Here is an 8,806-nt window from a genome sequence, read left to right as displayed (position 1 = left end):
ACACAGTACACCATGACATTGTCAGCACACAGTACACCATGACGACATTGTCAGGACACAGTACACCATGACGACAACGTCAGGACACAGTACACCATGAAGACATTGTCAGGACACAGTACACCATGACGACACCATCAGGACACAGTACACCATGACGACATTGTCAGGACACAGTACACCATGACGACATTGTCAGCACACAGTACACCATGACGACATTGTCAGGACACAGTACACCATGACGACATTGTCAGGACACAGTACACCAGCATGACATTGCCAGGACAAAGCCTTCTAGAAGTTTGATAAAGTCACATGAACCTAACAAAATGAAAAAAACAAAGACAAAAACAAAAATAACCAACAAAAAGGAGACAAACAAAGAAAATCATGTTATATCTCGGAGACTTCTTCTCTTCCCTAAGAAGGAAGATTCTGATTTTGTAAAATCTTTCAAAATTCACTAAATCTTCTTAATGTTTCCGTCATATTGGCTGAGGAAAGACAAGATACTAGAAACATCAAGTCATTGAGCTACTGATTCATGGCTTTAGAGTTTTCTAATAATATTGAAAATAATAGGAGCTAAAATAATGGAGAAATTGAGAAATGGATAGAGAGACAAAAAGAGAAGAGGAAAGGAATAAAGTGACAGAATATGAGAGAAAGACGTTGGGAGAAAAGTGAAAGAGAGGAGAGACAGCTGATTCATTTTTAGTTCTTGTTCCAATGTAATAATGGATTTGCAAAATATTTCCTGGTGTTGCCTGTAACACTATATATTTAATTTATCATCATCCCTATACTGATATATAAATGTATACACAGTATAGGTTATGTTCTAATTAAAACAATATTTAAAACACAGGTACTCCTGTTGAGCAAATATTAGCTTACACCATCACTACAATTTCTAAATATCTCTTCTTAATCATAATGGTGGGTTCTGAGACATTGGTGAAAAGATATATGGTATAAACAATGTCTTTAGTATGATTTGCTGATCAGTATCCAAAACTCTGAAACTGAAATAGGTTTTACTCTTAAATATATACACCTCAACAGACTCAGAGTAGTGCTTGAAGATTTTGGGCTCTTCCTTAGGATGAAACTGGAGTACAAAACGAAAAACTTCATCATCATATTATTAGAAATGTCTCAAAATATGCACAGTAAATCTCACTTGTCCTAACACAGCCTTTGAGTATAAATAAAATGAGCAAAATTAACAGCATTCTGAATTCTCTGAAGATCATTTCTACCTACAAATGTTTTATGCTCTTTAAAAAAAATGATTATTCCAAAGAAATGTGATTTCTTCTGTTTTTCGTAATAAAATGTAATGAAACCTTGGCCAACAATTGAATTGCTTCATAATCTTTCTGTTATCACCACACACACACACACAAACACACACACACACACACACACACACACACACACACACACACACATACTAGGGAAATGCTCTTCTGTCCTGAAAGAATAGTTAAGAAACATTTAAGAGGTTCTGAGTCAGCCAAAGTCTCTCTCTCTCTCTCTCTCTCTCTCTCTCTCTCTCTCTCTCTCGTTGAGGTTCAGGTGTCTTTTATTTTACTTAATATGGGTCAACACACAAAGGTGTTGATTAAAGTGAAGCCCCAGACATAAAACACAGAAGGGAAGATTAACTCTGGTGTTGTCTGGCAATGCTGCAGGGCAGGTGGAGAAAAACCACAGTCTACATGCAGCTTGGAGGTACTTGCGATTTTCAGCATCCACTGGGGGTTTCACAATACATCCCCTGGGGGTGAGAGGAAATACTGCATAATGTTAACAAGTTTTCTCTCTCTTCTACTCTCTTCTTCTGTCCCTTTCCTTTTCTCTCCTCTCTTCCTTCCTCTCTTCCTCTGTCTCTCTCTATCTCTGTCTGTCTCTATCTCTCTCTCTCCCCCCTTATTCCCTTTTCCTCTCTCTTCCTCTGCCATTACTCTCCCCTCCTATCCTTTTTAAATAAATTACCAAGTAGCATTTGTAGACTGCAAACTAGTTTTCACATTTTCTTTCCTTTGTTATCAGACTTTCATGTCTGAAAAGCAAAGGAGAATGTGGCAATTTATTAGTTACTATTGTTAAAAGAAAAATATAAATTGAATAATGCCATTTTTGTTCTAGAAATTACTAATTAATTCAACAGTTTTTAAGCACTGTCATTAAAAAGAAAATTAAAATAAAATTATGGCCAAGTGTGTTGAATTCTAACAGTAAGCTATAACCATACACTGACACTTGAACGAATTGAAAAGCCTAAAATCTCGTTCATCTCACTGTGGTAAGCTTTTGATAAAATACCACTCTCAAGTAAAGAGACATTTTAATTATCTTTGTCATGTCTTTATTAATAGTAAAAGCTAACTAAAGTTTCCAAATGTCTCTGTGGTATTTTCACATTTTTATGTGAAAAGCATTATGTATCAGCAATAACACAAAGCATAGACGAATACTTTATTAAATATATCACTATGAGACAACTGGTACAAAAACAACTGAAGAAAATAAAGGAAATATAGAGAATTTGTATTGAAGAAAGCAAGCTTATTTATTTTCTTAGCACAAGTAATGGTCAAGATTGAGTTGTGTGCTCCTTAGTTTCTAAGAGTGAGAAACATGATTATCCCATTTCAAATTAAAATTATAATTTACAGTAGTCTAAAATTTCTAATATTAAAACATTAGAAAGCACATCATGTATCATTTTGGAAATTGCTATACAACATTTAACCATTAACTTCAAGCCTGTAAAAGACAGGCTTGTCTTTAATTATATTTGAAGAGTATATTAATCCTAAAATTTGTTTTTCTGCAGCGAAACAATAACACATCTTTAGCTTAATTTCCAACGGTTATGTTTTCATCCACAAAATATCTTAAAGACATATGCAGGGAAGTCTGATGTAAATGAGAAGTCTCTGGTGAGGTTTGTCCTTGAGAGTTCAAGGTAGAAGCTCCCGTACCTGCTGCCCAGCCAGTGACTTCATCAGAGAATTCGCAGAATGTAGAAATCACCCACGTGGTTTCATTTCCAAAGCATGGAAGTGAGTAGTCACCTTCAGCCACCGAAATTCACCATCAAGGCACCTGCTTTTGGAAGTGCCGTTTTCTATCTTCTCTGAACATAAAAACAGATAATATAGATATTAGTAATATCTACAAGCAGTGTCCATCATGGAGTGAGCGCGCAGTCATGTCCACTTACTAGCATAAGTGGAATCTTATTTTTGACAAGAGTAAATTATTCCAGATCACACAAAAGGACCACATCTAACCATCTAACCATCAGTGTCTCTGTATGAGAGACAAAAACCAGGAAGAAAGCTTGTAAGATCTGCTGACCGGGGAATCAGACAGTGTGGTCAGTGGCTTCAGAGGTGGAGAAAGGGCCACAGCTAAGGAGGCTGGGCAGACCAGCTGAGATAGGGAAGGAGACTTAGGAGACTTCCTATATGAATAAACCTGAAAGACATCTTAACTAAAAAAAAAATCAATTAAGCAATTAAGTACTAATTGTTTGCCTCTAGTCATTATAAACGGTTGATTTTTTTTTCACTTAGTTTGAAGACTTGCAGCCAAATCCTCTCATTTTATTCAAGTCCTATGTTAGATTAGCAACTTCTCTTTTCCTCCCAAAAGATACTATGAGTCACTAAAAAGAGTAAATACATTTTTCTACAGATGCAATATTTTATCGTGATCCTTGAATGATTTCTGAGTTTACAGGCTAGCTCACAGAGGTGTGGCCTCAATAACTACTTCTTTCTTAGTTATTTTAGGATATAGGTATTACTTCATATATTTAATGTGTTACCTAAGAAAATAAAGCTAATATTGAGTATTAGTTTTGTTTGTGCATACTGTTCTAAGGGACCATTTAAAATTCCCTTTGAAGTACATGTTCAGTTGTAGAGAATCAAAAATGACATAAGAGGAATTTCTGCATTATAATATGAAGACAGTGCACTCCCCAATCCACAGATAATAAATGTGGGTTGTTTGACATCACAGGATATGTGATTATTCGCTGCAGAAAAAGCAGACTAATGCCCCTTCCCCTTTTATTTGCTGGAGGTATGTGCTATGCACTTTGTTCATGAGATGGCTGAATTGGAGTTGGCTGCAGTCTGTTCAGAGTGTCAAAGAGAAGGGCAAAGGCCTCACAAAGGCTTTCTAAAATTTCTCATACTCTCTGGTTCTCCAGATTTAGCCTTCTATCTTCCCATGCTACAGTTTAACCTGTGTTTCCCAGAAGTCCATTATTCAAGGGCTATACTCTTAGTGTGACTTGATTTGGGCTCCGGAAGGATGTTAAAGACAAACCAAGTAAGAAGTAAAGAGCGAGTTCTTCTTGGCATTGGGAAAAGCAGAAATCCGGGCACACAGGGAGAATGCTGTGTGAGACTTGGGAATACGTGAATAAGACAAAGTATGTAATATGACCTCAAAGCCAAACACGGGGAAGACACTGGAACACAGTTACCTTCATTAGCTTCAGAAAGAGCAACCGTGTGATATTATAGGCATGGGCTTCCAAGCAAACAGTACCGAGAACCCTTTCGCTTACATATATGTTGGGTGGGCAATACTTGGCTATGCAGCCCAGTAGGCTGGTGGAATTCATTAGGCTTTGCCCCACTGTGGCTTCTCTTTTCCAAAACCTAACAAACTGTTCACACTTACAAACCCCACTTAAAAACTCCTCTGCTGTGATAGAGGAGTTTGCCTCAGATCGGTTTCTGTCATCTCAGCTGAAACTACCTACCTACATGCTATATACAGGCAACATTCAGAGGAAACACTCAGCCATTCTCACTTCTCAGTGTCTCACATTAAGCTGTTTAAGGTTGGCTTCATTTATTGCCGGTGAAGTTTTCCACTTAGTTACTCTTTCATTGTTGTTAATAATTTATACCACAGAAGAGTTTACATCCCTGTCACTATGTATTTCTTGTGTGGTATTTTTGGATATGATATAGATAATTAATTCTCTCTCTCTCTCTCTCTCTCTCTCTCTCTCTCTCTCAGATGTTAAAATTAAACATTCCAAATAATAATTCCTGTGTCATCCTGTCCCCAGTTATAGCAAGCAATCATCATCCTGAGTGAGCTATCCCAGAAGCAGAAAGACACAGGGTATATACTCACTCATATAGACATGTAATATAGGATAAACCTACTAAAATCTGTACACCTAAAGAAACTAATCAAGAGGGAGGACTCTTGCTAAAATGCTCAGTCCCCATTCAGAAAGGCAAAGAGGATGGACATCAGAAGAAGGAGAAAAGAGGGAACAAGTTAGGAGCCTGCCACAGAGGACCTCTGAAAGGCTCTGCCCTGCAGACTATCAAAGCAGATGCTGAGACATATGGCCAACCTTTGAGGAGATTGCAGGAAATCCTATGAAAGAAGTGGGAGTTAGTAAGACCTGGAGGAGACAGGAGCTCCACAACAAGAGCAAAAGATCCAAAAAATCTGAGCACATGGACCTTCCCTGAGACTGATACTCCAACCAAGTAGCATGCATGGAGATAACCCAGAACCCCTGCACAGATGTAGCCCATGACAGTTCAGGCTCCTAGCAGGTTGCATAGTAATGGGGACAGGGACTGTCTCTGACATAATCTGATTGGCCTGCTCTTTGATCACTTCCCCCTGAGGGGGGAGCAGCCTTACTAGGCCACAGAGGAAGTCAATGCAGCCACTCCTGATGAGACCTGATAGACTAGGATCAGAAGGAAGGAAAAGAAGACCTCCCCTACCAGTGGACTTGGGGAGGGGCATTCGTGGAAAAGAAGGAGGAAGGGAGGGATTGGAAGGGGAAGAAGGAGGGGGGATACAAAGTAAATAAGGTGTAAGTAATAAAAAAATTCAAAAAAAGATTATAATATATAATTTGCCTTGCCTAAACATTGGCATAAATATAAATTCCCTGATTAGTATCCTATATCAAACTTACTTCAAGTATACCTAATAGATTTTTTTTCAAAAATAAAGTAAATTCTATTTATAGAACCAAAAAAGCATCAACCAAGTTAAATTTCTTCTCAAATTTCCTACAGGTATATGAATATATTATAAGAACATGAAATTCTTTATGACAGCATCATGACTACATAGACATTGATATAGACACACTTTTAAATACATTATTCGGTGCACATCCCATTTGTCTTTCTAAATGAGGATTGATCATCTTCACCCATGTCCACTTACTTGATTATCTTCTTTAGGTGTGTAGATTTCATTATGTTTATCATATCTTGTAGGTCTATGTAATTGAGTATATACCAAGTTTGTCTTTCTCCTTCTGGGATACTTCACTCAGAATGATCTTTTCTAGATCCCACCATTTGCCAGCAAATTTCATGATTTCCTCCCTTTTGATTGCTGAGTAGTATTCCATTGTGTAAAAATACCACAATTTCTGTATCCATTCCTCTGTTGATGGACATCTGGGTTGTTTCCAGGTTCTGGCTATTACAAATAAAGCTGCTACAAACATGGTTGAACAAATGTCCTTGTTGTGTACTTAAGTAAATTTTGGGTATATACCTAGGAGTGGTATAGCTGGGTCTTGAGGCAGCACTACTCCTAATTGTCTGAGAAAGCGCCAGATTGACTTCCAGAGTGGTTATACCAGTTTACATTCCCACCAGCAATGGAGGAGGGTTCCTTTTTCTCCACAACCTCTCCAGCATGTGTTATCACTTGAGTTTTTCATCTTGGCCATTCTGATGGGTGTAAGGTGAAGGAGTCTACCACAAAAGGCATCTGAAAGACTCTACCTAGCAGTGTTTCAAAGCAGTCTTAGGACTCATAACCAAACCATGGCAGAGTGCAGGGAATCATATGAAAGAAGGGGAGTTAGTATGATATGGAAAGGATAGGATCTCTACAAGTACCAAATATATCCGGGCACAGGGCCTTTTCTGAGACTGACACTCAAACAAGGACCATCTATGGATATAACATAGAACTTCTGCTGGGATGTGGCCCGTGGTAGCTCAGTAACCAAGTAGTTTTCCAAAGCAAGGGGAACAAGGACTATTTCTAACAGGATCTCAAGGGCAGGCTCTTTGTCCTCCCCCCTCAGGGGAGGAGCAGTCCTGTTAGGCCACAGAGGAGGACTTTGCAGCCAGCCTTGAAGATACCTGATAAAACAGGGTCAAATGAAAGGGGAGGAGGTCCTCCCCTATCAGTGGACTTGGAAAGGGGCAGGGAGGAGACCAGGGAGGGAGTTGGGGAGGGGGAGGGAATGAGGGGGCGGGATACAGCTGGGACACAGAGTTAACAAATTGTAACTAAAAATAAAAATAAAATTAAATTTAAATAAATAAATAAATAAATAAATAAATAAATAAATAAATAGATAGATAAATAAATAAATAAATACATTATTCGGTAGCCTTCTGCATGCAAATGACACTTGTTAATGAATCAAAAAATATATATTTACTATATACATGGGAAGTAAGAATTCTGTAAGTAACTTTGGAATTTTCAGCAGTAATTTCCTTGGCCTGTTACTCTTTCCCATGAGAATAAATGCCATGCCTCTTTTATGATTAGATAGCCCTGGAAAATGTGTCTGGTGCTCAGTTATATTGAAGTGTAAATAGTGTTCTATGTTTTATGTGACAACATCATTTTTCTCTCTTACTTTGAAATAATATCATGGAATATGATTGATAGGATGATAGACATAATCAGATAGAGACATTTTTAACTGACATTGAAACAGTAATTCTCTAGCTACAAAATAATTTCATGGAATTGTTTTTACACAAATGCTACTAATTTTCTGCTTATTTATCTTTATTAGTACAAGTTGAGATGAATATGGAAAGCATTATTCGCTTTGTATGAGTCACATGCACCATTTAAATGTCACTTAAAGATAGTCAGGAAGGTGTTCAGAGTGAAGGAGATTGACATATGCCAATCAAGAGCAGATTGCAGAAACAGGGCCATCAGCATTGTGAAGAGACTGCTGATGCTCTGAAAAGAGCAGTCTGCCTTCAGAAGACCAATAATCAGCTTTGATTATCTTGATTTCATCATTAGCGTGATTGATGTTAGAAGACTTGTAGCACTGTCAGCCAAACATTTAAACATTTGGTACTATTGACATAATGTAAGATAGGAAGAGACAGAAACAGAGGCCCAACTCAGCATAAAGCTTCGTCAAGTCTGCCTTTTTCTGCTGGGGAGGTAAAAGAGGCAGAGCCATGACTCTATTCTGTTTTAACTGTACTCAGAAAAGGTTTGACTGTGGGTTATGTCAGGTTCATGTTTAGTTAGGAATACACCAAGTTTGTGCCTGAATGTCTGAGGAAGATAAAGGGGATGACAACACTTGGAAAAAAATCTCACAAAAGATCCAGAGAACTGTTAATTTCTAAAACGCTAGTTTGATTCTCAGACTAGACACTCAATATGAAAATTGTTTTTAAGTTTTATTAGAATATATTAATTGTATGAAATTGTGAGTTTCTTATGACACTTTTTACATGATAAATATATCATGCTTTTTCTGTGTTCTCCCTGTACTACCCTCTCTTGTCTTCTGTCTTCTTCTAGTGGTCTCCTTTCTGTTCCCAAATATGCCCCCTTTTATTTTTACCACATAAATAGATGGATGATAAATGATAAATAGAGAAAAATGTATAATCACAAGTAGATATACCACATATTGGTGGAGGACATATAGATCATAGACATACAGATAGATAGATAGATAGATAGATAGATAGATAGATAGATAGATAGA

The sequence above is a fragment of the Psammomys obesus genome, unplaced genomic scaffold (genome assembly GCF_907164565.1).
Source record: "Psammomys obesus unplaced genomic scaffold, mPsaObe1.curated_primary_1811, whole genome shotgun sequence".
Lineage (NCBI taxonomy): Eukaryota > Metazoa > Chordata > Mammalia > Rodentia > Muridae > Psammomys > Psammomys obesus.
This window is presented reverse-complemented; position numbering follows the sequence as displayed.